The sequence below is a fragment of the Tursiops truncatus genome, chromosome 8, assembly GCF_011762595.2.
Source record: "Tursiops truncatus isolate mTurTru1 chromosome 8, mTurTru1.mat.Y, whole genome shotgun sequence".
Taxonomy (NCBI): Eukaryota; Metazoa; Chordata; class Mammalia; order Artiodactyla; family Delphinidae; genus Tursiops; species Tursiops truncatus.
This window is the reverse complement of record NC_047041.1, coordinates 86,905,216-86,928,728: the sequence shown is the minus strand read 5'-3', so window position 1 is coordinate 86,928,728 and position 23,513 is coordinate 86,905,216. Positions and strand designations below refer to the sequence as shown.

Below are 23,513 nucleotides of genomic sequence, written 5' to 3'. Positions count from 1 at the left end.
CAACGTCCTCTATAGCTGCTACTGATGGCATTTCTATTTATCCTTATCATTTATGAGGCTATGCTATGAGAACTCTCTAAGCTTTGTTTCCTTTAATCCTATGAAATGTCGCTAAACATGTCAAAGATTCTCGTCTCTGACAAGACAAGTTTATGACAGCGCATCACTTATGATGACCATGGAAGTATTTGCAAGGCAAATAAATAATATTTTAGAGAACAGAGTTTCACGGGGTATTTCTTCCCCTGGGTACCCCATAAACCCTTATGCACCTTGAAGATGGAGTGTGGTCCTTTGTAGATGCAAGAATAGAATTTTACTAAGTGATTGGGGAGTGTGGCAAATGTTAAAGAAACCAGGTCTATTCAAAGGTAAGGGGAAAGACTTGCTGGTCAGTAGAGATCATTTCTAGAATTACAAGAGCAACCTTGCTGAACTTGGAAAAATTATACAGTAAAATATACCAAGAGTCCTTATTCCAGGAATTATAAAACTGCTAATTATCCACTTTAAGCCTTTTGCTACATTTTGCCCTGAGTCAGCTGCCAGGCTGATTTTTGGCATTCACTTCTGTACCTTCAGCTTTTGATAGACAAATAGGGTAAACTTCTTTCCACCAAGTAGGAGAAATATTTTCCCCCAAATTCAGTAAGAATAAATTACTCATTAAGGGGAAAACAAATTACAAATCACTTCTTAAGGAAAGACCTGAAAAAATATTACCATAGGTTTTCAAAATAAATGTGTTTCTCTACTATGGTTTTTTGTTAAGGAGAAACTCCACATGGTACTTCTAACAGTTGACACACCCTTCTCAATTTTTTCAACCATGTTTCTGTCATTTTCTAGGGTCCATATCAAAACAGCTCTATTTTTATTTCTGCTCTTCATCTATTCTCTCATTCACTCCGCCACAGACTCAGTGACTGACAATTTTGATGAGGTTTTTACCGCCCAGAAATGTCTTTGCACCATTGTTTTCAATGGCTGTTATAACTGATTCCATCTGCTGTTTGTTCCCCCCTTTTCCTGTTGTGTGAAACATTTCTGAGATACAGTGCGGGAAAGAAATGCGATCCTGCACTACTGTCCTGTGTTGTGCCGCGCGTTCATTTTCAAGCTGCTTTGCTCTGCAGCATTCATTTCTCCAGGAAAATGGCAAAGTGTTGATGCCTTGAGGGGCCGACTTGGCTTTTTTTGTTAATCATAAGTAATTAGAGAAACTGCCACATGTTGTTTTGGATAGTGTTTAAATTCAGAAATGCTGTGAAAGGGGGATATATACAGCTGGATTAAAGATATCCGAAGGCAAATTAGTATTTTCAAAAGCTCAAATGGGTTGATTTGTTACTTCAACCCGCTGGAAAACACCTGGCTCTGCATAAAATTGAAGACTCAGCCTAAGGGAAAAATATGTAACGAGGCACTGCACCGAAAAGAAATCATGGCTCAGTTTCATTCTCCGCTGTACAGTTAACCTTCTAGACAGGAAGATGGCTACATGCGGGATGAGGTATGCCATGAAGTCCCCTCAAAACCCCTTCCTCCCTCTTCCACAGTACCCAAAGTGCCCTTTAGGAATTATTCCTTCGGATCTTAAAACAGTCTTAATTACTAAAACTTTTAAATTGTCAGTATCTTCTTTAGAGGATACTTTTGCAGGGGTAGGTTTCATTTAATTGTCTAAACACCTCTGCTAGCCAGGAGGGAAACTATGTTGAAATGTCGACTTAAGTAGGTTTCTGGGTTGGGGGAGCAGGCATAGCAGGGTAAAGGACAGGAGAGTTGAAGAACTAATAGTGAGTCACTAAAAGCCCAAGGTAGACTCTTAGGATCTCGGTGAGGGATGGAAATTAACGATGATCTAATAACCACTTGTGTCCCTTAGCCATGCACCAAGTGGATACCTAGTTTACAGTTTTTCCTAATGCATTTAATTACAGTGAACCTACTGAGACTTTTTTCCTATCCAGCTATTAACCACTGTTAAATTCAATCCATCCAGTAAGCCCTTTAATATGTCCATGGTGTAAAGAATACTTCCACTGCCTTCCCAGTTAAGCACCAGAATACTCCCTAGGAGTTATAGCAGTAGTCCCAACGGGGCAACACAGAGGGAGGAGACTCAAAGAATGAAGAGGCAGTTGGGGCTCAGGATATACAACCCCAAAATAGGGCAGCTTGGCATATTGAATGTCTTAAGCTGAAGGAGTTTGGGGAAATGGTAGAAGCAGAAAGGTCTCTTTGTTCTCCTATCCCTCCCTTACCCTATTTCTCTGAAATGGATCATAAAATCCTCATGTGAGAGGGACCCTCCCTATACCCAGAGGAAGGGAGTAGGGACATAAAAGAAGAATCCTAACAAATAAGTCTTTCTAAGGTTCCCCCAGTTTATTACAATGACCTAATACTCCTTAACCTATCATATTCTTCCATGACTATCCACTCCTCGTCAAACCTAGCACAAAAATACAAAGTCTGTCTCTTTGGTTCTTCATTTCCTTATGAAGGATCCTTGTCCCATAAAACTTATTTAAATAAATATGTATGGTTTTCTCCTGGTAGTCTGTCAGTTTACTTTCATACCCAGCCATGGACCCTAATAGGATCAAGGAAAACCCTTTTTCTCCCCTCCGAGGCTAAAGTAATAGCCAGCAAAATCAGAGTTCTTTTCAATTGTATCAGCTTCTCCCATACATTTCTGACCTCAATCAGGACGGGATCCCGTAATTTCATTGCCAGGGACTCTAGAAGTTGCTGTTTCATGGATTGTCTCTCAGGTGGGTGTGCGCAGTGCCCATCTGATCTTTAAGAGAATGCAGCTTACTTACAAAGCTACATCATAGTGTAATTTTGCACTTACCTTGGGTATAGATAGGATATTACCGAATACTTCATTCTAAAAGGAGTTGTTAAAATCCAAATGTCTCCTCAACTATACATTTCCAACCTCTGGATCTTAAAAAGAATTAGATGTCAAGACCCTTTATCATTCTGAAAACACACAGCCTCCATCCTTACAAATAATAACAGTGACAATTAATATAATAATGGTCAAGAATGTATAGACACTGCAGTAACCAGTAGTCTGCCAGTCTCCTTGTCTATGAACTCTGACCTACAGGACTGATATTTTCATGAACGACTGAGACTGTTTCCAGGAAAATCAGGTCATGAAGGGATGAAGTGAACCAGGAGAAAAATGTCTTGAAGCAGTTTCCAGCTATCCGAAATCTATAGCTGAGGGTTGGGGAGCAATGCCCAGCAGTTGATGATTATATGATCTTATGCAAATCATTCATGAACTCCAATCCTGTTTATTTAGTTGTAAAAAAGCGGGAGAGACACTCATCAAAAGGTTTTCAGTCCTGTCTGTGGAGGCTTTTAGTTTTTGTAGCCACCTCAAGGGTCACTGCAGGTTTGTGGGGAGAGAGCAGTTGGGTGAGGCTCCAGTCACACGCTGTCCCTTCTCCTACTCCCCTGCCCTTACCAGGGGAAGGGCATCTTCAGATGCTGGAACAGCCTCCTCAAAGCACAGCTTTCATTATCAATATCCTTCTCAAAATGGACCCACACTGTCCTGAAAATAAAGTCAGACTTCAGGTCCGTAATGTTGCACCCCAAATACTTTCCCACAGTCCCTCATATTTTAAGCCAGTGCCTTTGCTCATCTATCCTTATGCCGTGAATGACTTATTTAACAATTTTTGCTTTTGAAAATTTTCCCCATTCCTCAAACCCCAGGTCAAGAAATACGTCTGTTCCCGTGAAACCTCCCCTTCTCCTGTTTTCCCACTTGTTCCCCATCCTTTCCCACCCTTTCCCCTCTGCCCATTATATCACTCCTTCATATTTGTAAATTTGTGGGGTGTGCATGTGTAAAAGAGGAGAGATTCCTCTAGCAAACAGAAACATTTCTGAGATAAGCACCATCTTATTCATGTTTATATTTACACACGCATGTGTGCTCAGTAAACGTATGTTGAACAGAAAAGCATTTTTGATAAAAAGTTCCACAGCTCAAATATATGTGAAAATCACCTGGATTGAATTACCTAAAGGCTCTTTCTAGTTCTCAAGCTGTGGAGTTCCTGTGAAATGTTAGTTCCATATGAACCTGTACATTTATGCAGATGTGCCTGTAGTGATATATCAGAATTCAGTGTTCTTGTAGGGACTGCCTAACATGACACTTGTTGGTAATGCTTTTTCTAAGTGATGGCCTTTGGGTAAAGCAAGTGACAGAAATTTAGTACTTGTCACTGAAGTTTTTCCATGGGGTTGTATAGCTAGAAGGGCAATGCAAATTGCTCTAGTTCAGCTCTGGACCTCATCTTCTCACCCAAAGTGCCAAACTCTGTAATAACTGTGCTCTCAAATATTCCCTACAGTCCCCAAGGGATATTGCACATGTGATCAGTATATATCTATGCCATCTGGGTATTGTTGTCCTGCCAGGTCTCCATTGGAGATCTGCTGTACCCATCAGGCATTTCAGTGCTCCTTGAGTAGCTGCAGTTTCCTGCCAGGGTTCTGCTGAGTCAGCTACCCTAGCTAATTGCCTAGAAAAGCAGTGCTCTGGTTTAGCACCCAGAGCACTGCTCTGGTTTAGCACCTGGTTTAACTGCTCTGGTTTAGCACCCTGGTGATTCCCAGGGTGCTAAACCAGCACTGTTTTTCTTTCAGTTCTCACAAAGTCCTCTATGAGACTGACCTGTTTAGTTTCTGACTTTTTTCTTCTTTTTGGAGGTACTGAACAATTATTCCTGGGTCCAGGTAAGGGGAACAAGGTATGTATTTCCACCCTCCTGCTCTCTTCTGTCTTGTGTATAATTCTCTGTCCTCCCCCCCTCTCTCTCTCTCTCTCCATATATATAAATATACACACACATACACATTATTATTATTTATACATATATTTATTTATATCTGCTCTTGGTCAGAAAAAAAAAATAACTACAAAATAACCACAATCACAACAAAGCCAGAACAAGAAAAACAAACAAAACGCATGCTTATCCACACTAATAGATATGCAGATACCCCAAAAGGTCAACATTTAGCAGGAAACCCAAATTCTGAATTCCAGGTTTGACTTAGCAGGGATTCATATCTACAGAATCTACCTCTGTCACCAAAGAACTCTTCATTCTACAAACATCTTCAAGCTTCATGGTTGGGTTTTTTGTTTTACTGTCATATGTTGAACAGTCCATTTTGTTCTATACATCTTACATTTAACACCCAAAATAACCCTGTGAGGTTGAGGTACTTACACATTTCTCTTTCAAAGTGAACTCAGAGTGACTTCAGTTTGATTTTTCATATTTTAGTTGCCAACAAGAAGTAGATCCCCAAAGTTCATATTGCAGGAGTCAAGATACTTCCACATCAATAAATCTTCATGTATTTTTATAGCCTCTCTGCTGTAGAACCTCTAAATCCAAAATAAGAAGGAAGACGTACATTGTGATTTTTTCCACACCTGTTCATATCGCACAACTTGACCTGATTTTGACTTTGGTAGGAGGGGAAAAAAGTCTTTATTTGTGTGTGGGATGAATAATGTGAGTAACATGACCTCCACAGCTTAAACTAACACATCAGATGGTTTAAACCACAAAAACCACATTCAGATAATTAGGTAAAGAATCTGATCTATACCCAGAGGAACACAGAAATATAAAGTGCCAGAAGCCATGGCAGCAGCCTACACAGGGGAGGTTACCCAATCTGATCAAATTCTCCCAGGTGTTAGCTGAAGAACGAGGGTACAAACAAGGCCAAGTGTATTCATGTTATGAGAATGTCCTTGTTTGAATTAATTCCTGAGTTTGTATGTTTTATTAGAAAAAACTATGGGCATAGAAGAGTACTATTAAAACAGCCGCAGAAACTAGTCACCAAATGTGGCTCAGAGAAGAGATGGTAAAAAAGTTGATTCCATCCCAGGGAGCAATAATAAAGTATCTGCTGAGAACAGAAGTAGTAGTTGGAATGAAAAGTGAAACAGTCTTTAACTGTGGAGTAGGGTAGAGCTTGAAAAGCAAAAGAGGATTACGGGAGGAGAGAAGATATGAATAGATGCAATTGACTAGTGTATGTGACTGCCAAGTTAGGAATTTTTCTCTAGACAGAAGGAGAAAACCCCAGTTCTTTACGCTCATTGTCCCCCATATTATTTGCTGCCCAGTTCTTGCTCCAGTTTCCCCTGAATTTATCACACTATTAGTTCATTTCTTTAAAAAAGCACCTTTTCCCTTTTTCCCCATTTCTCCTCCATTACATACCTCAACTAACTCTGACCTTCTCTCTTCATGTCTCCAGTGATTTCTCTGTTGGTAAATTCCCTTTTCAAAGTTAAACATCAAGTCAAATAGCTTTTGAGCTCTCTTAGCCTTTCTTGGTTCTAACTAGTACATATAAAAGACTCCATCCAACAGCCTGCAACCACCATTTGGATATCCCTCTCAGGCATGCATCATGTTAAAGATAAATCCATATCTTACTCCTTATTTATCAACAAAGCAAAGCATTTTTCCTTCAGTTGGCTGATATAAATTCATCTCAAGCTCTGTAGTTTAAAAGTACGTACAGTAAAAGCACAGCCAGAAGTTCTGATTTCTCCTCCATTCTTGACAATTTCTGCTGTTACTCCAATTTATGACAAAAAAAGATGTAATAATATAATGTATCAACTTTCCTTGGAAATGCTCACTCCTTACGGTATATCTTAAATTCTTCCAAATAGTCCCATCTTCTTACATTTAAATGCAAAAATGAATTCCAATGCATATATTGCATATCCAAATACTTCATAATTTTATAGTAGTTTTATTCTTCATTCAACACATATTCATTGAGCATCTACTAAGTGTCAAGTACTATTTTGCTGTTGGTGATGCTTCAGTGTGCAAAACAAAGACCCTGACCTAAAGGAACTGAAATTTTTCTGCTACCAACAATCGTGATGATTAAAGTATGAGGTCCAGAGAAGTGGGTGACCCTTCCAAAATTTGATAATAAATAGCAAAACAACTTTGGATACTCCATAAGCATTAACGCAGTGTCTTTGGTAACAAACATTGGGAGAAGAAGTTTATAGCATCAATTTAAGTTTTCTCCTGATTATTTTCTGCCACAAATTCTCTTTTAAGAAAGAATTGCGTAGTATATTAAAGTATTTAATTCAAAGGTGCTGCATTTGTCTACATGCCTAAAACAACCCAGTTATCCAAGGCAGACTACAGCCCCACTGATGGTGGTTACCGTGATTCCAGCCATGCAGAGAAACTGATTTACTGGATAATGAGGTTAAATTAGTAAAAGTGTTGGTCATCCTGCATTGTGTTTTTAGGTACAGCCTAGTGTGAAAAAGTACTTTTCAGTTGCTAACAATATGAACAAGGAATTGTAGACCTATGAATTTGACTCAGTTATACACTGCCACTCGGCCAACACATTCCCTCCATCTGCCATCAAACAGCCTCATCTAAAGAAGAAATTCACATTTCACTCTACCCTGCCCTACCCCCATGCTTCCTCTTTAATAGTGTAGTAGAAATATTTTCTTAACCTTTGTAAAGATGGATACAACCTTTTAGAGTTCTTCAACATACATAATCACCTTCCTTCTGCTCCTCTATTTCTTTTCCTTACTTGTTCCTCTTGGTTCTAATAACTCGTTAAGTCTTATTGTTCTACCACCAAAATGCCACTACAATTTATCTTTCATCTCCATCACTACTGTCATGATACAAGTTTTCCTAATATTGAATTGATATGTGTTTCCCAAATAGTCTCTCACTAAATCCCAATCCATTACCTATCCTGGGGCTAGCACGATCTTTTTTCAAATGACAAAACCATTTTCACTACCCTCACTGCTTAAAATTCTTAAGGTCTATATGATAAAGTCTGAAGACAACATAATATAAAAAACTGACCATGATATATAATCCTGGCCCATTTTTCAAAGCTGTTTTGTGTGTATGTGTCAACTTCAGACATGCCAAAGTACGTGCAGTTCCTCAAAATCACCACTGTTTTTCTGCCTCCAGACATTTGCAAATCTGCACTCTGTACCTGGCATTCCAGTTCTTCTTTCATCTACTCTAGGCCTATGTGGTGAACACCTTACACATCAAATCTCATCTAAAATGTAAATCTGTCTCAAAATTTTCTTGTATTGGTCAGCTTAGGCTATGTATTCCACAGGTAGCAAATGACCCCAAATCGTAGAGGCTTATAACAAAACTTTATTTATATATATATATATATATATATATATATATATATATATATATAATATATATATATATTTAAGTACAGTTGATTTACAGTGTGTTAATTTCTGCTGTACAGCAAAGTGATTCAGTTATACACATATATACATTCATTTTTTTAATAATTTTCCATTATGGTTTATCATAGGATACTGAATATAGTTACCTGTGCTATACAGTAGGACCTTGGTGTTTATCCATTCCATATATAAAAGCTTACATCTGCTAACCCGGACCTCCCACTCCATCCCTTCCCCAACCCCCTCTCCCTTGGCAATCACAAGTCTGTTCTCTATGTCTGTGAGCCTGTTTCTGTTTCATAGATGGGTTCATTCGTGTCATATTTTAGATTCCACATAAAAGTGATATCAGATGGTATGTCTTCCTCTTTCTGGCTTACTTCACTTAGTATGATAATCTCTAATAGCATCCATGTTGCTGCAAATGGCATTATTTTGTTCTTTTTTATGGCCGAGTAATATCCATTGTATATATGTACCACATTTTCTTTATCCATTCAGTTGTCAATGGACATTTAGGTTGTTTCCATGTCTTGGCTATTGTGAATAGTGCTGCTGTGAACACAGGAGTACATGTATCTTTTTGAATTAGAGTTTTGTCTGGATATATGCCCAGGAGTGGGATTGCTGGGGCATATGGTAATTCTATTTTTAGTTTTCTGAGGAACCTCCATTATGTTTACCATAAGTAGCTGTACCAACTTACATTCCCACCAACAATGTAGGAGGGTTCCCTTTTCTCCACACCCTCTCCAGCATTTGTTATTTGTAGAGTTTTTAATGGTAGCCATTCTGACAGGTGTGAGGTGGTACCTCATTGTAGTTTTGACTTGCATTTCTCTAATAATTAGCAATGTTGAGCGTCTTTTCATGTGCCCCTTGGCCATTTGTATTTCTTCTTTGGAGAAGTGTCTATTTAGGTTTTCTGCCCTTTTTTCGATTGGGTTGTTTGGTTTTTTGCTGTTGAATTGTATGAGCTATTTGTATAGTTTGGAAATTAAGCTCTTTTGATCACATCATTTGCAAATATTTTCTGCTATTCCGTAGGTTGTCTTTTTTGTTTGTTTGTTTATGGTTTCCTTTGCTGTACAAAAGCTTGTCAGTTTGATTAGGTCCCATGTGTTTGTTTTTATTTCTATTGCCTTAGGAGACTGAGCTAAGAAAACATTGGTACAATTTATGTCAGAGGATGTTTTGCCTATGATCTCTTCTAGGAGTTTTATGGTGTCATCTCTTAGGTTTAAGTCTTTAAGCCATTTTGAGTTTATTTTTGTGTATGGTGAGAGGGTGTGTTGTAACTTCATTGATTTACATGCAGCTGTCCATCTTTTCTAACACCACTTGTTGAAGAGACTGTCTTTCCCATTGTATATTCTTGCCTCCTTTGGCAAAAATTAATTGACCGTAGGTGTGTGGGTTTATTTCTGGGCTCTCTATTCTGTTCCATTGATCCATATGTCTATTTTTGTGCCAATACCATGCTGTTTTGATTACTGTAGCTTTGTAGTATTGTCTGAAGCCTGGGAGGGTTATGCCTCCTGCTTTGTTCTTTTTCTTCAGAATTGCTTTGGCAATTCTGGGTCTTCTGTGGTTCCATATAAATTTTAGGACCATTTGTTCTGTGAAAGAAGTCATGGGTAATTTGATAGGGATTACATTAAATCTGTAGATTGCTTTGGGTAGTATGGCCATTTTAACAATATTAATTCTTCCAATCCAAGAGCATGTGATACCTTTCCATTTCTTTGAATCATTAGTAAATTTCCTTTATTAATGTTTTATAGGTCTTAGTGTATAAGTCTTTCACCTCCTTGGAATAAAATATTCCTAAGTATTTTATTTTGGGGGGTGTGATTTTGAAAGGTTTTTTTTTTTTTACATATCCCTTTCTGATATTTCATAGTTAGTGTAAAGAAATGCAACAGATTTCTGTATGTTAATCTTGTATCCTTCTACTTTGCTGAATTCATTGATCAGTTCTAGTAGTTTTTGTGTGGAGTCTTTAGGGCTTTCTATATAGAGTATCATGTCATCTGCATATAAGGACAGTGGTACATCTTCGCTTCCAATTTGGATACCTTTTATTTTTTTCTTCTTGTCTGATTGCTGTCACTAGGACTTCCAATACTATGTAGAAGTGGTAAGAGTGGGCATCCTTGTCTTGTTCCAGATTTTAGCAGGAACACTTTTAAGCTTTTCACTGTTGAGTATTATGTTGGCTGTGGGTTTGTCATAAATGGCTTTTACTATGTTGAGATATGTTCCCTCTGTACTCGCTTTGGTAAGAGTTTTTATCATGAGTGGATGTTGAATTTTGTCAAATGCTTTTCTCTGTGTCTATTGAGATGACATGTGGTTTTTGTCTTTTGTCTATGTGGTGTATCACATTGATTGATTTGTGTATGTTGAACCATCCTTGTGAACTTGGGATGAATCCCACATGGTTATGGCATATGATCTTTTTTATGTGTTGTTGGATTTGGTTTGCTAATATTTTGTTGAGAATTTTTGCATCTATATTCATCAAAGATATTGGCTTGTGATTTTCTTTTTTGATGGTGTCTTTTCCTAGTTTTAGTATCAGGATGATGGTGGCTTCATAGAATGTCTTCGGGAGTGTTCCCTCCTCTTCAGTTTTTGGAAAAGTTTGAGAAGGATTGGTATAAGTTCTTTGTATGTTTGGTAGAATTTGCCTGTGAAGCCATATGGTCCTGGACTTTTGTCGGTAGGTCATTTTTAAATTACAGATTCTATTTCACCTTTAGTGATCAGTCTGTTCAAATTACCTATTTCTTCTTGATTCAACTTTGGTGGGCTGTATGTTTCTAGAAAATTATCCATTTCTTCTATGTTGCCAAATTTGTTGGCATATAGTTGTGCATAGCATTCCCTTATGGCTTTTTGTATTTCTGCGGTATCAGTTTTTATGTCTCATTTTTCCTTTCTTATTTTGTTTATTTGGGTTCTCTCTTCTTGGTGAGCCTGGCCAGAGGTTTGTCAATCTTGTTTACCCTGTCAAAGAACCAGCTCTTTTTTTAATTGACATTTTTCGATTTTTTAAATCTCTATTTTATTTCCTCTCTGATCTTTATTATTTCCTTCCTTCTGCTGACTTTAGGTTTTGTTTGTTCATCTTTGTTTAATTTTTTTAACATCTTTATTGGGGTATAATTGCTTTACAATGGTGTGTTAGTTTCTGCTTTATAACAAAGTGAATCAGTTATACATATACATATGTTCCCATATCTCTTCCCTCTTGCTTCTCCCTCTTTCCCACCCTCCCTATCCAAACCCTCCAGGCGGTCACAAAGTACCGAGCCGATATCCCTGTGCCATGTGGCTGCTTCCCACTAGCTATCTACCTTACGTTTGTTAGTGTATATACGTCCATGCCTCTCTCTCGCCCTGTCACAGCTCACCCTTGCCGCTCTCCATATCCTCAAGTCCATTCTCCAGTACGACTGTGTCTTTATTCCTGTCTTACCACTAGGTTCTTCATGACATTTTTTTTCTTAAATTCCATATATATGTGTCAGCATACGGTATTTGTCTTTCTTTTTCTGACTTCACTCTGTATGACAGACTCTAGGTCTATCCACCTCATTACAAATAGCTCAATTTCGTTTCTTTTTACGGATGAGTAATATTCCATTGTATATATGTGCCACATCTTCTTTATCCATTCATCTGTTGTTGGACACTTAGGTTGCTTCCATGTCCTGGCTATTGTAAATAGAGCTGCAATGAACATTTTGGTACATGACTCTTTTTGAATTTTGGTTTTCTCAGGGTATATGCCCAGTAGTGGGATTGCTGGATCATATGGTAGTTCTAATTGTAGTTTTTTAAGGAACCTCCATACTGTTCTCCATAGTGGCTGAACAAATTCACATTCCCACCAGCAGTGCAAGAGTGTTCCCTTTTCTCCACACCCTCTCCAGCATTTATTGTTTCTAGACTTTTTGATGATGGCCATTCTGACTGGTGTGAGATGATATCTCATTGTAGTTTTGATTTGCATTTCTCTAATGATTAATGATGTTGAGCATTCTTTCATGTGTTTGTTGGCAGTCTGTATATCTTCTTTGGAGAAATGTCTATTTAGGTCTTCTGCCCATTTTTGGATTGGGTTGTTTGTTTTTTTGTTATTGAGCTGCATGAGCTGCTTGTAAATTTTGGAAATTAATGCTTTGTCAGTTGCTTCATTTGCAAATATTTTCTCCCATTCTGAGGGTTGTCTTTTGGTCTTGTTTACGGTTTCCTTTGCTGTGCAAAAGCTTTGAAGTTTCATTAGGTCCCATTTTTGTTTTTATTTCCATTTCTCTAGGAGGTGGGTCAGAAAGGATCTTGCTGTGATTTATGTCATAGAGTGTTCTGCCTATGTTTTCCTCTAACAGTTTGATAGTTTCTGGCCTTATATTTAGGTCTTTAATCCATTTTGAGCTTATTTTTGTGTATAGTGTTAGAGAGTGATCTAATCTCATACTTTTACATGTACCTGTCCAGTTTTCCCAGCACCACTTATTGAAGAGGCTGTCCTTTCTCCACTGTACATTCCTGCCACCTTTATCAAAGATAAGGTGACCATATGTGCGTGGGTTTATCTCTGGGCTTTCTATCCTGTTCCATTGATCTATCTGTTTTTGTGCCACTACCATACTGTCTTGCTTACTGTAGCTTTTTAGTATAGTCTGAAGTCAGGGAGCCTGATTCCTCCAGCTCCGTTTTTCGTTCTCAAGATTGCTTTGGCTATTCGGGGTCTTTTGTGTTTCCATACAAATTGTGAAATTTTTTGTTCTAGTTCTGTGAAAAATGCCAGTGGTAGTTTGATAGGGATTGCATTGAATCTGTAGATTGCTTTGGGTAGTAGAGTCATTTTCACAATGTTGATTCTTCCAATCCAAGAACATGGTATATCTCTCCATCTATTTGTATCATCTTTAATTTCTTTCATCACTGTCTCATAATTTTCTGCATATACTTCTTTTGTCTCCTTAGGTAGGTTTATTCCTAGATATTTTCTTCTTTTTGTTGCAATGGTAAATGGGAGTGTTTTCTTGATTTCACTTTCAGATTTTTCATCATTAGTATATAGGAATGCCAGAGATTTCTGTGCATTAATTTTGTATCCTGCTACTTTACCAAATTCATAGATTAGCTCTAGTAGTTTTCTGGTAGCATCTTTAGGATTCTCTATGTATAGTATCATGGCATCTGCAAACAGTGACAGCTTTACTTCTTCTTTTCCGATTTGGATTCCTTTTATTTCCTTTTCTTCTCTGATTGCTGTGGCTAAAACTTCCAAAACTATGTTGAATAAGAGTGGTGAGAGTGGGCAACCTTGTCTTGTTCCTGATCTTACTGGAAATGCTTTCAGTTTTTCACCATTGAGGATGATGTTGGCTGTGGGCTTGTCATATATGGCCTTTATTATGTTGAAGAAAGTTCCCTCTATGCCTACTTTCTGCAGGGTTTTTATCATAAATGGGTGTTGAATTTTGTCAAAAGCTTTCTCTGCATCTATTGAGATGATCATATGGTTTTTCTCCTTCAATTCGTTGATATGGTTTATCACATTGATAGATTTGCGTATATTGAAGAATCCTTGCATTCCTAGAATAAACCCCACTTGATCATGGTGTATGATCCTTTTAATGTGCTGTTGGATTCTCTTTGCTAGTATTTTGTTGAGGATTATTGCATCTATGTTCATCAGTGATATTGGCGTGTAGTTTTCTTTCTTTGTGACATCCTTGTCTGGTTTTGGTATCAAGGTGATGGTGGCCTCATAGAAGGAATTTGGGAGTGTTCCTCCCTCTGCTATATTTTGGAAGAGTTTGAGAAGGATAGGTGTTAGCTCTTCTCTAAATGTTTGATAGAATTCACCTGTGAAGCCATCTGGTCTTGGGCTTCTGTTTGTTGGAAGATTTTTAATCACAGTTTCAATTTCAGTGCTTGTGATTGGTCTGTTCATATTTTCTATTTATTCCTGATTCAGTCTTGGCAAGTTGTGCATTTCTAAGAATTTGTCCATTTCTTCCAGACTGTCCATTTTATTGGCATAGAGTTGCTTGTAGTAATCGCTCATGATCTTTTTTATTTCTGCAGTGTCAGTTATTACTTCTCCTTTTTCATTTCTAATTCTATTGATTTGAGTCTTCTCCCTTTTTTTCTTGATGAGTCTGGCTAATGGTTTATCTATTTTGTTTATCTTCTCAAAGAACCAGCTTTTAGTTTTATTGATCTTTGCTATAGTTTCCTTCATTTCTTTTTCATTTATTTCTGATCTGATTTTTATGATTTCTTTCCTTCTGCTAACTTTGGGGGTTTTTTTGTTCTTCTTTCTCTAATTGCTTTAGGTGCAAGTTTAGGTTGTTTATTCAAGATGTTTCCTGCTTCTTAAGGTGGGCTTGTATTGCTATAAACTTCCCTCTTAGAACTGCTTTTGCTGCATCCCATAGGTTTTTTGGTCATTGTGTCTCCATTGTCATTTGTTTCTAGGTATTTTTTTTTATTTCCTCTTTGATTTCTTCAGTAATCACTTCGTTTTTAAGTAGTGTATTGTTTAGCCTCCATGTGTTTGTATTTTTTACAGATCTTTTCCTGTAATTGATATCTAGTCTCATGGCGTTGTGGTCGGTAAAGATACTTGATACAATTTCAATTTTCTTAAATTTACCAGGGCTTGATTTGTGACCCAAGATATGATCTATCCTTGAGAATGTTCCATGAACACTTGAGAAAAATGTGTATTATGTTGTTTTTGGATGGAGTGTCCTATAAATATCAATTAAGTCCATCTTGTTTAATGTATCATTTAAAGCTTGTATTTCCTTATTTATTTTCATTTTGGATGATCTGTCCATGGGTGAAAGTGGGGCGTTAAAGTCCCCTACCATGAATGTGTTACTGTCGATTTCCCCTTTTATGGCTGTTAGTATTTGCCTTATGTATTGAGGTGCTCCTATATTGGGTGCATAAATATTTACAATTGTTTTATCTTCTGCTTGGATCGATCCCTTGATCATTATGTAGTGTCCTTCTTTGTCTCTTGTAATAGTCTTTATTTTAAAGTCTATTTTGTCTGATACGAGAATTGCTACTCCAGCTTTCTTTTGGTTTCCATTTGCATGGAATATCTTTTTCCATCCCCTTACTTTCAGTCTGTATGTGTCTCTAGGTCCGAAGTGGGTCTCTTGTAGACAGCATATATATGGGTCTTGTTTTTGTATCCATTCAGCCAATCTGTCTTTTGATGGGAGCATTTAGTCCACTTACATTTAAGGTAATTATCAATATGTATGTTCCTATTCCCATTTTCTAAATTGTTTTGGGTTTGTTATTATGGGTCTTTTCCTTCTCTTGTGTTTCTTGCCTAGAGAAGTTCCTTTAGCATTTGTTGTAAAGCTGCTTTGGTGGTGCTGAACTCTTTCAGCTTTTGCTTGTCTGTAAAGGTTTTAATTTCTCCATCAAATCTGAATGAGATCCTTGCTGGGTAGAGTAATCTTGGTTGCAGGTTTTTCTCCTTCATCTCTTTCAGTATGTCCTTCCACTCCCTTCTGGCTTGCAGAGTTTCTGCTAAGAGATCAGCTGTTAACCTTATGGGGATTCCCTGGTGTGTTATTTGTTGTTTTTCCCTTGCTGCTTTTAATATGCTTTTTTTGTATTTAATTTTTGACAGTTTGATTAATATGTGTCTTGGCATATTTCTCCTTGGATTTATCCTGTATGGGACTGTCTGTGTTTCCTGAACTTGATTAACTATTTCCTTTCCCATATTAGGGAAGTTTTCAACTATAATCTCTTCAAATATTTTCTCAGTCCCTTTCTTTTTCTCTTCTTCTTCTGGAACCCCTATAATTCGAATGTTGATGCTTTTAATGTTGTCCCAGAGGTCTCTGAGACTGTCCTCAATTCTTTTCATTCTTTTTTCTTTATTCTGCTCTGCAGTAGTTATTTCCACTATTTTATCTTCCAGGTCACTTATCCGTTCTTCTGCCTCAGTTATTCTGCTATTGATCCCATCTAGAGTACTTTTAATTTCATTTATTGTGTTGTTCATCATTGCTTGTTTCATCTTTAGTTCTTCTAGGTCCTTGTTAGACGTTTCTTGTATTTTCTCCATTCTGTTTCCAAGATTTTGGATCATCTTTACTATCATTATTCTGAATTCTTTTTCAGGTAGACTGCCTATTTCCTCTTCATTTGTTAGGTCTGGTGGGTTTTTATCTTGCTCCTTCATCTGCTGTGTTTTTCTGTCTTCTCATTTTGCTTATCTTACTGTGTTTGGGGTCTCTGTTTTGAAGGCTGCAGGTTCATAGTTCCCGTTGTTTTTGATGTCTGTCTCTAGTGGCTAAGGTTGGTTCAGTGGGTTGTGTAGGCTTCCTGGTGGAGGGGACTAGTGCCTGTGTTCTGGTGGATGAGGCTGGATCTTGTCTCTCTAGTGGGCAGGTCCACATCTGGTGGTGTGTTTTGGGGTGTCTGTGGACTTATGATTTTAGGCAGCCTCTCTGCTAATGGGTGGGGTTGTGTTCCTGTTTCGCTAGTTGTTTGGCATAGGTTGTCCAGCACTGTAGCTTGCTGGTCATTGAATGAAGCTGGGTGCTGGTGTTACGATGGAGATCTCTGGGAGATTTTCGCCGTTTGATATTATGTGGAGCTGGGAGGTCTCTTGTGGACCAGTGTCCTGAAATTGGCTCTCCCACCTCAGAGGCAGAGCACTGACTCCTGCCTGGAGCCCCAAGAGCCTTTCGTCCACACAGCTCAGAATAAAAGGGAGAAAAATTAGAATTAGTTACAAGTAGGAAGGAAGGAAGGAAGGAGGGAGGGAGGGAGGGAGGAAGAAAGGAGGGAAGGAAAAAAGAAAGAAAGAAGATACAGTAAAAAAAAAAAACAAAGTATAATAAAGTTATTGAATTAAAAAATAATTATTTAGAAATGAAAAAGGGACAAATAGAACCGTAGGACTAATGGTGGAAGCAAAGCTATACAGACAAAATCTTACACAGAAGGATACATATACACCCTCACAAAAAGAGGTAAAGGGGAAAAAATCATAAATCTTGCTCTCAAAGTCCACCTCCTCAATTTGGGATGATTCGTTGTCTAAAGGAGGGAAGGAAAGAAAGAAAGGAAGGAAGGAAAGAAGAAAGAAAGAAGGTAAAGTATAATAAAGTTATTAAAATTAAAATTATTAAGAAAAAAATTTAAAAAAACATAACAATGGACGGATAGAACCCTAGGACAAATGGTGGAAGCACAGCTATTCAGACAAGATCTCACACAGAAACATACACATACACATTCACAAAAAGGGGAAAAGAGGAAAATATCATAGATCTTGCTCGCGAAGTCCGCCTCCTCAATTTGGGATGATTCGTTGTCTATTCATGTATTTCACAGATGCAGGGTACATCAAGTTGATTGTGGAGCTTTAATCTGCTGCTTCTGAGGCTGCTGGGAGAGATTTCCCTTTCTCTTCTTTGTTCTCACAGCTCACAGGGGCTCAGCTTTGGATTTGGCCCCGCCTCTGCATGTACGTTGCTGGAGGGCATCTGTTTTTTGCTCAGACAGGACGGTGTTAAAGGAGCCGCTGATTCGGGGGCTCTGGCACACTCAGGCCAGGTGGAGGGAGGGGCACGGCGTGCGGGGCGGGCCTGCGGCAGCAGAGGCCAGCGTGATGTTGCACCAGCCTGAGGCGCGCCGTGCGTTCTCCCGGGGAAGTTGTCCCTGGATCCCGGAAACCTGGCAGTGGAGTGCTGCACAGGCTCCCAGGGTGTGGATAGTGACCTGTGCTCGCACACAGGCCCCTTGGTGGCGGCAGCAGCAGCCTTAGCGTCCCATTCCTGTCTCTGGGGTCCGCGCTTTTAGCCGCGGCTCGCGCCCGTCCCTGGGGTTCGAGCTTTTAGCCACGGCTCGTGCCCATCCCTGGGGTTCACGCTTTTAGCCGCTGCTCGCGCCCGTCTCTGGGGTTCGCACTTTTAGCCGCGGCTCGTGCCTGTCTCTGGGTCCACGGTGATAGCCGCGGCTCGAGCCCGTCTCTGGAGTTCCTTTAAGCAGTGCCCTTAAATCCCTCTCCTCGCACACCAGGAAACAGAGGGAAGAAAAAGTCGCTTGCCTCTTTGGCAGCTCCAGACCTTTTCCCGGACTCCCTCCTGGCTAGCCGTGGTGCACTAACCCCTTCAGGCTGTGTTCACGCAGCCAACCCCAGTCCTCTCCCTGCGCTCCGACCAAAGCACGGGCCTCAGCTCGCAGCTCCGCCCACCTTGGCGGGTGAGCAGACAAGCCTCTTGGGCTGATGAGTGCTGGTCTGCACCAATCCTCTGTGCGGGAATCTCCCCGCTTTGCCCTCCGCACCCCCATTGCTGTGCTCTCTTCCGCAGCTCTGAAGCTCCGCCTCCCACAGTCTCTGCCCGCGAAGGGGCTTCCTAGTATGTGGAAACCTTTCCTCCTTCACAGCTCCCTCCCACTGGTGCAGGTGCCGTCCCTATTCTTTTGTCTGTTTTTTCTTGATTTTCTTTTGCCCCACCCAGGTACGTGGGGAGTTTCTTGCCTTTTGGGAGGTCTGAGGTCTTCTGCCAGCATTCAGTAGGTGTTCTGTAGGAGTTGTTCCACGTGTAGATGTATTTCTGGTGTATCTGTGGGGAAGAAGGTGATCTCTGTGTCTTACTCTTCCGCCATCTTCCCGGCACCCCCCTATAATTTAAGTGGTAGCTTAGGTTTTTTGAGATTTTTTTCTTTTTTTGAGGAAGGCCTGTATCATTATGAACTTCCCTCTAAGAGCTGCTTTTGCTGCATCCTATAGATTTTTGTATGGTTTTGTTTTCATTGTCATTTCTCTCAAGGTATATTTTAATTTCCTCTTTGATTTCTTTGTTGACCCTTTGTTTTTTAGAAGCATGTTGTTTAGTCTCCATGTAATCATTCTTTTCTCATTTCTTTTTCCATGGTTGATTTCTAGTTTCACACTGTGTGGTCAGAAAAGATGCTTGAGATAATTTCTGTACTGTTAAATTTGTTGAGGCTTGTTTTGTGCCCCCCTCGTATGTGATCAACCCTAGATAATGTTCCATGTGCGCTTGAAAACAATGTGTATTCTGGTTTTGTTTTTTTTCTTCCTTTTTGGATGTAATGTTCTGAAAATAGCAAATAAGTCTAACTGTTCTATTAGGACCTCTGTTGCCTTACTGATTTTCTGTCCAGAAGATCTGTCCATTGATGTGAGTGGGGTGTTAAAGTCTCCTAGTATTATTGTATTCCTGTCAGTTTCTCCCATTTTGTCTGTTAGTATTGGTTTTATGTATTTGGGAGCTCCTATATTAGGTGCATATATGTTGTTGAGTATAAAATCTTCCTCTTATATTGATCCTTTTATTATTATATAGTGTCCTCCTTTATCTTTATGGCCTTTGTTTTAAAGTCTATTTTGTCTGACATGACTATTGCAGCCCTTGCTTTCAGAGTGGCAGACTGGATTAAAAAACAAGAGCCTACAATATGCTGCCTACAAGAGACCCACTTTAGGGCAAATGCTTTCTTGTCATTTTCATTTGCATGAAATATCTGTTTCCATCCCCTCACTTTCAATCTATGTGTGTCCTTTGCCCTAAAGTGGGTCTCTTGTAGGCAGCATATTGTAGGCTCTTGTTTTTTAATCCAGTCTGCCACTCTGTGTCTTTTGATTGGAGCATTTAGTCCACTGACATTTAAGGTAATTTTTTTCTTGATAGGTAAGAAGTAGATTATTTAGGGAGAAACACACTCCACAGAGTGTGGACCATCTCAGAAGGCAAGAGCGGCCCCAGGGTATGGGGTTGTTAGTTTTTATAGGGGTGGGTAATTTCATAGGCTAATGAGTGGGAAGAGTATTCCAGCTATTTTGGGGAAGGGGTGGGACTTTCCAGGAACTGGGCCACCACCCACTTTTTGACCTTTATGGAACAGTCATGGCACCTGTGGGTGTGTCATTTAGCTTGCTGATGTATTACAATGAGCATATACTGAGGCTCAAGGTCTAGTGGAAGTTGACTCTAGTGGAAGTCTGCCATCTTGGACCTATTTGGTTCTAAACAGTTTGTCTTGTCCTATGTCATTCTTTTAAAGGTTGTACCCTGCCCCCACTTCCCTCCTGTTTCATGATAGATAGTATTTACTGCCATTTTAACCTTGTTTTCCCATTTTATATTTCTTCTTTGTCCCTTTTTCTTTGTTTTTCCTTTTGTGGTTTGATGATTTTCTCTTGTATTACAGTTATGTCCTCTTCTTCTTGGTTTTTGTGAATCTATTCTATGTTTTTGATATGTAGTTATCCTGTTTTTCAAGTATGTTAACCCCATCCTATATCTCCTTGCCTTAGACCGGTAGTCATACAGGCTCATACACATTCTAGGAAATGAAGAAAAATCTACATTTTGTTATTCTCCTCCCCCACATTTTATGATTTTGATGTCCTCTTTTACATCTTCATGTTCATTCTTTTGCTGTTTGTTGTGGTTATCACTTTGACAGAAATTTCATTTGTACTGCCTTATTTAGGTGATTTGCTTGACCATTGTGATTTTCTCTTTCCTATATATTCTTTTCTATTTAGAGAAGACCCTTCACTATTGCCTTTAGGACAGGTTTTGTATTGCTGTATTTTAGTTTTTGCTTGTCTGAGAAATTCTTCCTCTCTCCTTATATTATTGTAAATGATAATCTTGCTGGATAGAGTATCCTAGGCTGAAGATTTTTCCCTTTCAGGACTTGAATATATCTTGCCACTCCCTTCTGGCCTGCAGTGTTTCTGTACAGAAATCAGCTGATAGCCTATGGGGGTCCCCTTTTAATTAACTCTTTCTTTTTCTCTTGCTGCCTTTAGAATCCTGTCTTTAACTTTTGCTATTTTTATTATATTATTTCTTGGTGTAGGTCTGTTTGGGTTTACATTGTCTGGGACCCTCTGTGCTTCCTGTACCTTGATATGCTTCCTTTTTTAGGTTTGGGAAGTTTTAAGCCATAATTTCTTCAAATGCATTTTTGATCCCCTTTTCTCTTTCTTCCCCTGCAGGAATCCCTATTATGTGTAGATTGGCATGCTTTTTATTACCCCATAGGTCTCTTATATTGCTTTCATTTTTTTTTTCATTTGCCTTTCTGTCTGCTGTCCTGATTAAGTGATGTCCATCATTCTGTCTTCCAGGTCACTTATTCGTTCTGCAATATTTATTCTGCTATTCATTGCCTTTAGTTCAGTTTTCATCTTGGCAAATGAGTTTTCTAATTTTTCTTGGTTCCTCTGCAGTTTCTAGTTCCTTTTTACAGTACTCTGCCGTTCTGCTGACAGCCTTTCATAATTCATTCAATATTTTCATTATCTCCTTTTTGAAATTGGTGTCTGTTAGGCTGCAGAGGTCTGTTTCATTGTTTGTTCTTCCAGGGGAATTCTGTTGGTCTTTTAACCGGGAATCGTTCCTCTGCTATTTCATTTTACTTATATTTCTCTTACTCTGTGTGCTTAGGAGAAGCAATTATCTACTGTGGTCTTGGAGGTCTATTTATATGTGGAAGCATCCCTGTGTAGCTTATGTGGGCTTAATAGTTTTGGTGTGAAGGATCTTTTTAGTATGGATGCCTGTTGCCTCTTACCTCAGCATGTGCTGGCTGTTATCCCCTTGACAGAGGGTGTGCAGATGCAGTGGCTGGTCCTGGGGTTCTCGGCAGTGGTGGCAGCTTACATGCACCCCCAGAGCATGTGATGGGAGTGGTGGTGGCTTGAGACTGCTCCTGTAGTCTGGGGGGGTGGGGGGCAGTGACAGCAGCTTGCAACCGCTCCTGGGTGGCTCACAGTGGCTCCTGAAGCCCAGTGGGCAGGGGCGGTGGTGTGGGACCATTCCTGGAGCTGTGTCAGTGGTATTCTGCAGCCTGAGAGCTCGCTGAGGGAAAAAGGCTGTAAAAGCGGGTCCTGCCCTGCCCCTCTCCTTGTGCACTGCTCACACAATGGAGCCTGGCCTCTAAGGTGGCCCAGGCTTCCTCTGTGTACACCCTCAGGCACAGCTGCACCAGATTCCAGCCCCTTCAGGCTGTTTCCATGGAGCCCACACCAGTCTTCTCCCCGCGTCTGATCTCCAAAGCCTGAGCTTCTGCACCCAGCTCCCGCCTGTACCGGTAGACGTGTGTCTCAGGCTGGGGAGTGCAGAGTGGTGGCACTGACCTTCTGTGCAGGTCTTCCTCCGTTCTAGCTGCTTCAAACCAGTTGCTGTATTCTCCACCGAGGCTCCCCAACTTCCCCTCTGTCCCAGCTGTTCTCTCTGCTGGTGAGGGGACTTCCCAGGATGCAGGAACTTTTCCTCTTTCACAGCTTCCTCCCATGGATGCAGGTCCTATCCTAAGTCCTTTGTCCTGTTTCTTTTTTTTTCTTTTCTTTTTCCTTTTGTTCTACCCAGTTGCATGGAGATTTTCTTGCCCTTTCAGAGGTCTGAGGTCTTCTGCCACCATTCAGTAGATATTCTATGAGAATTGTTCCACATGTAGATGTATTTTTGATGTATTTGTGGGAGGAAGTAAGCATCATGTCCTACTACTCTACCATCTTGATCACTCCCCCCAAAACTTTAAAATTTTGTGTTCATGTTTGTGTCTATCATGGGTCAGTTGTATGTAAGCTGTGGCTCAGCTTGAACATCTAAGACGAACACTGAAGGAATAAATACCTCTTTTTCTTGTCTGGTTCACGACAGTCTCATGGAACAGTTAAAACAGAGATGGCTGAACCATAGGATGGCTCCTAAGTCTTCTGCTGAGAAGTGGAACACACGACTTCCACTCATATTTCTCTGTACAAAGCAAGTCGTGTGGCCAAATGTAACATCAGTGGGGAAGGAACGATAATCCTCCTTTCAGGGAGGGGCTGGTAGGGAAGGACCTGGTAAGAAGAAAAAGTAAGTATTTTAGAATATGTTCTGCCATCCCTCCCTGTGGAATGCTATCTTTTTTTAAAACTCATGCTCTTCCATAGCATATATATAATATATATTTTTATATTTTCCATAGCATATATATGTATATATAATCACAGTAACTATCACATGGTTATAGATATTTACCTATCAGTTTTTCTCAAGGCTGTGTACTATCGAATCCCTCTCGTAGTTAACGCCTGGTAAAAGTTCCTATAATATTTTCAAATAGAATACTTTTGGGGAAACACTGCTGCTGGCCCAAAACTAGT

General features: G+C 39.6%; 1 long non-coding RNA gene across 1 annotated transcript in view; it reads right to left on the bottom strand.

The window, feature by feature from the left end:
* Positions 1–4,927: 4,927 nt before the first annotated feature.
* LOC141279272 (uncharacterized) overlaps positions 4,928–23,513 on the bottom strand; it is a 97,026-nt gene continuing 78,440 nt past the window's right edge. The window contains exons 4-5 of the long non-coding RNA XR_012333244.1: positions 22,996–23,207; positions 4,928–5,437 (exon numbers count right to left, since the gene is read on the bottom strand). This is a non-coding gene — a long non-coding RNA (uncharacterized lncRNA). The remainder of the gene's footprint in view (positions 5,438–22,995; positions 23,208–23,513) is intronic.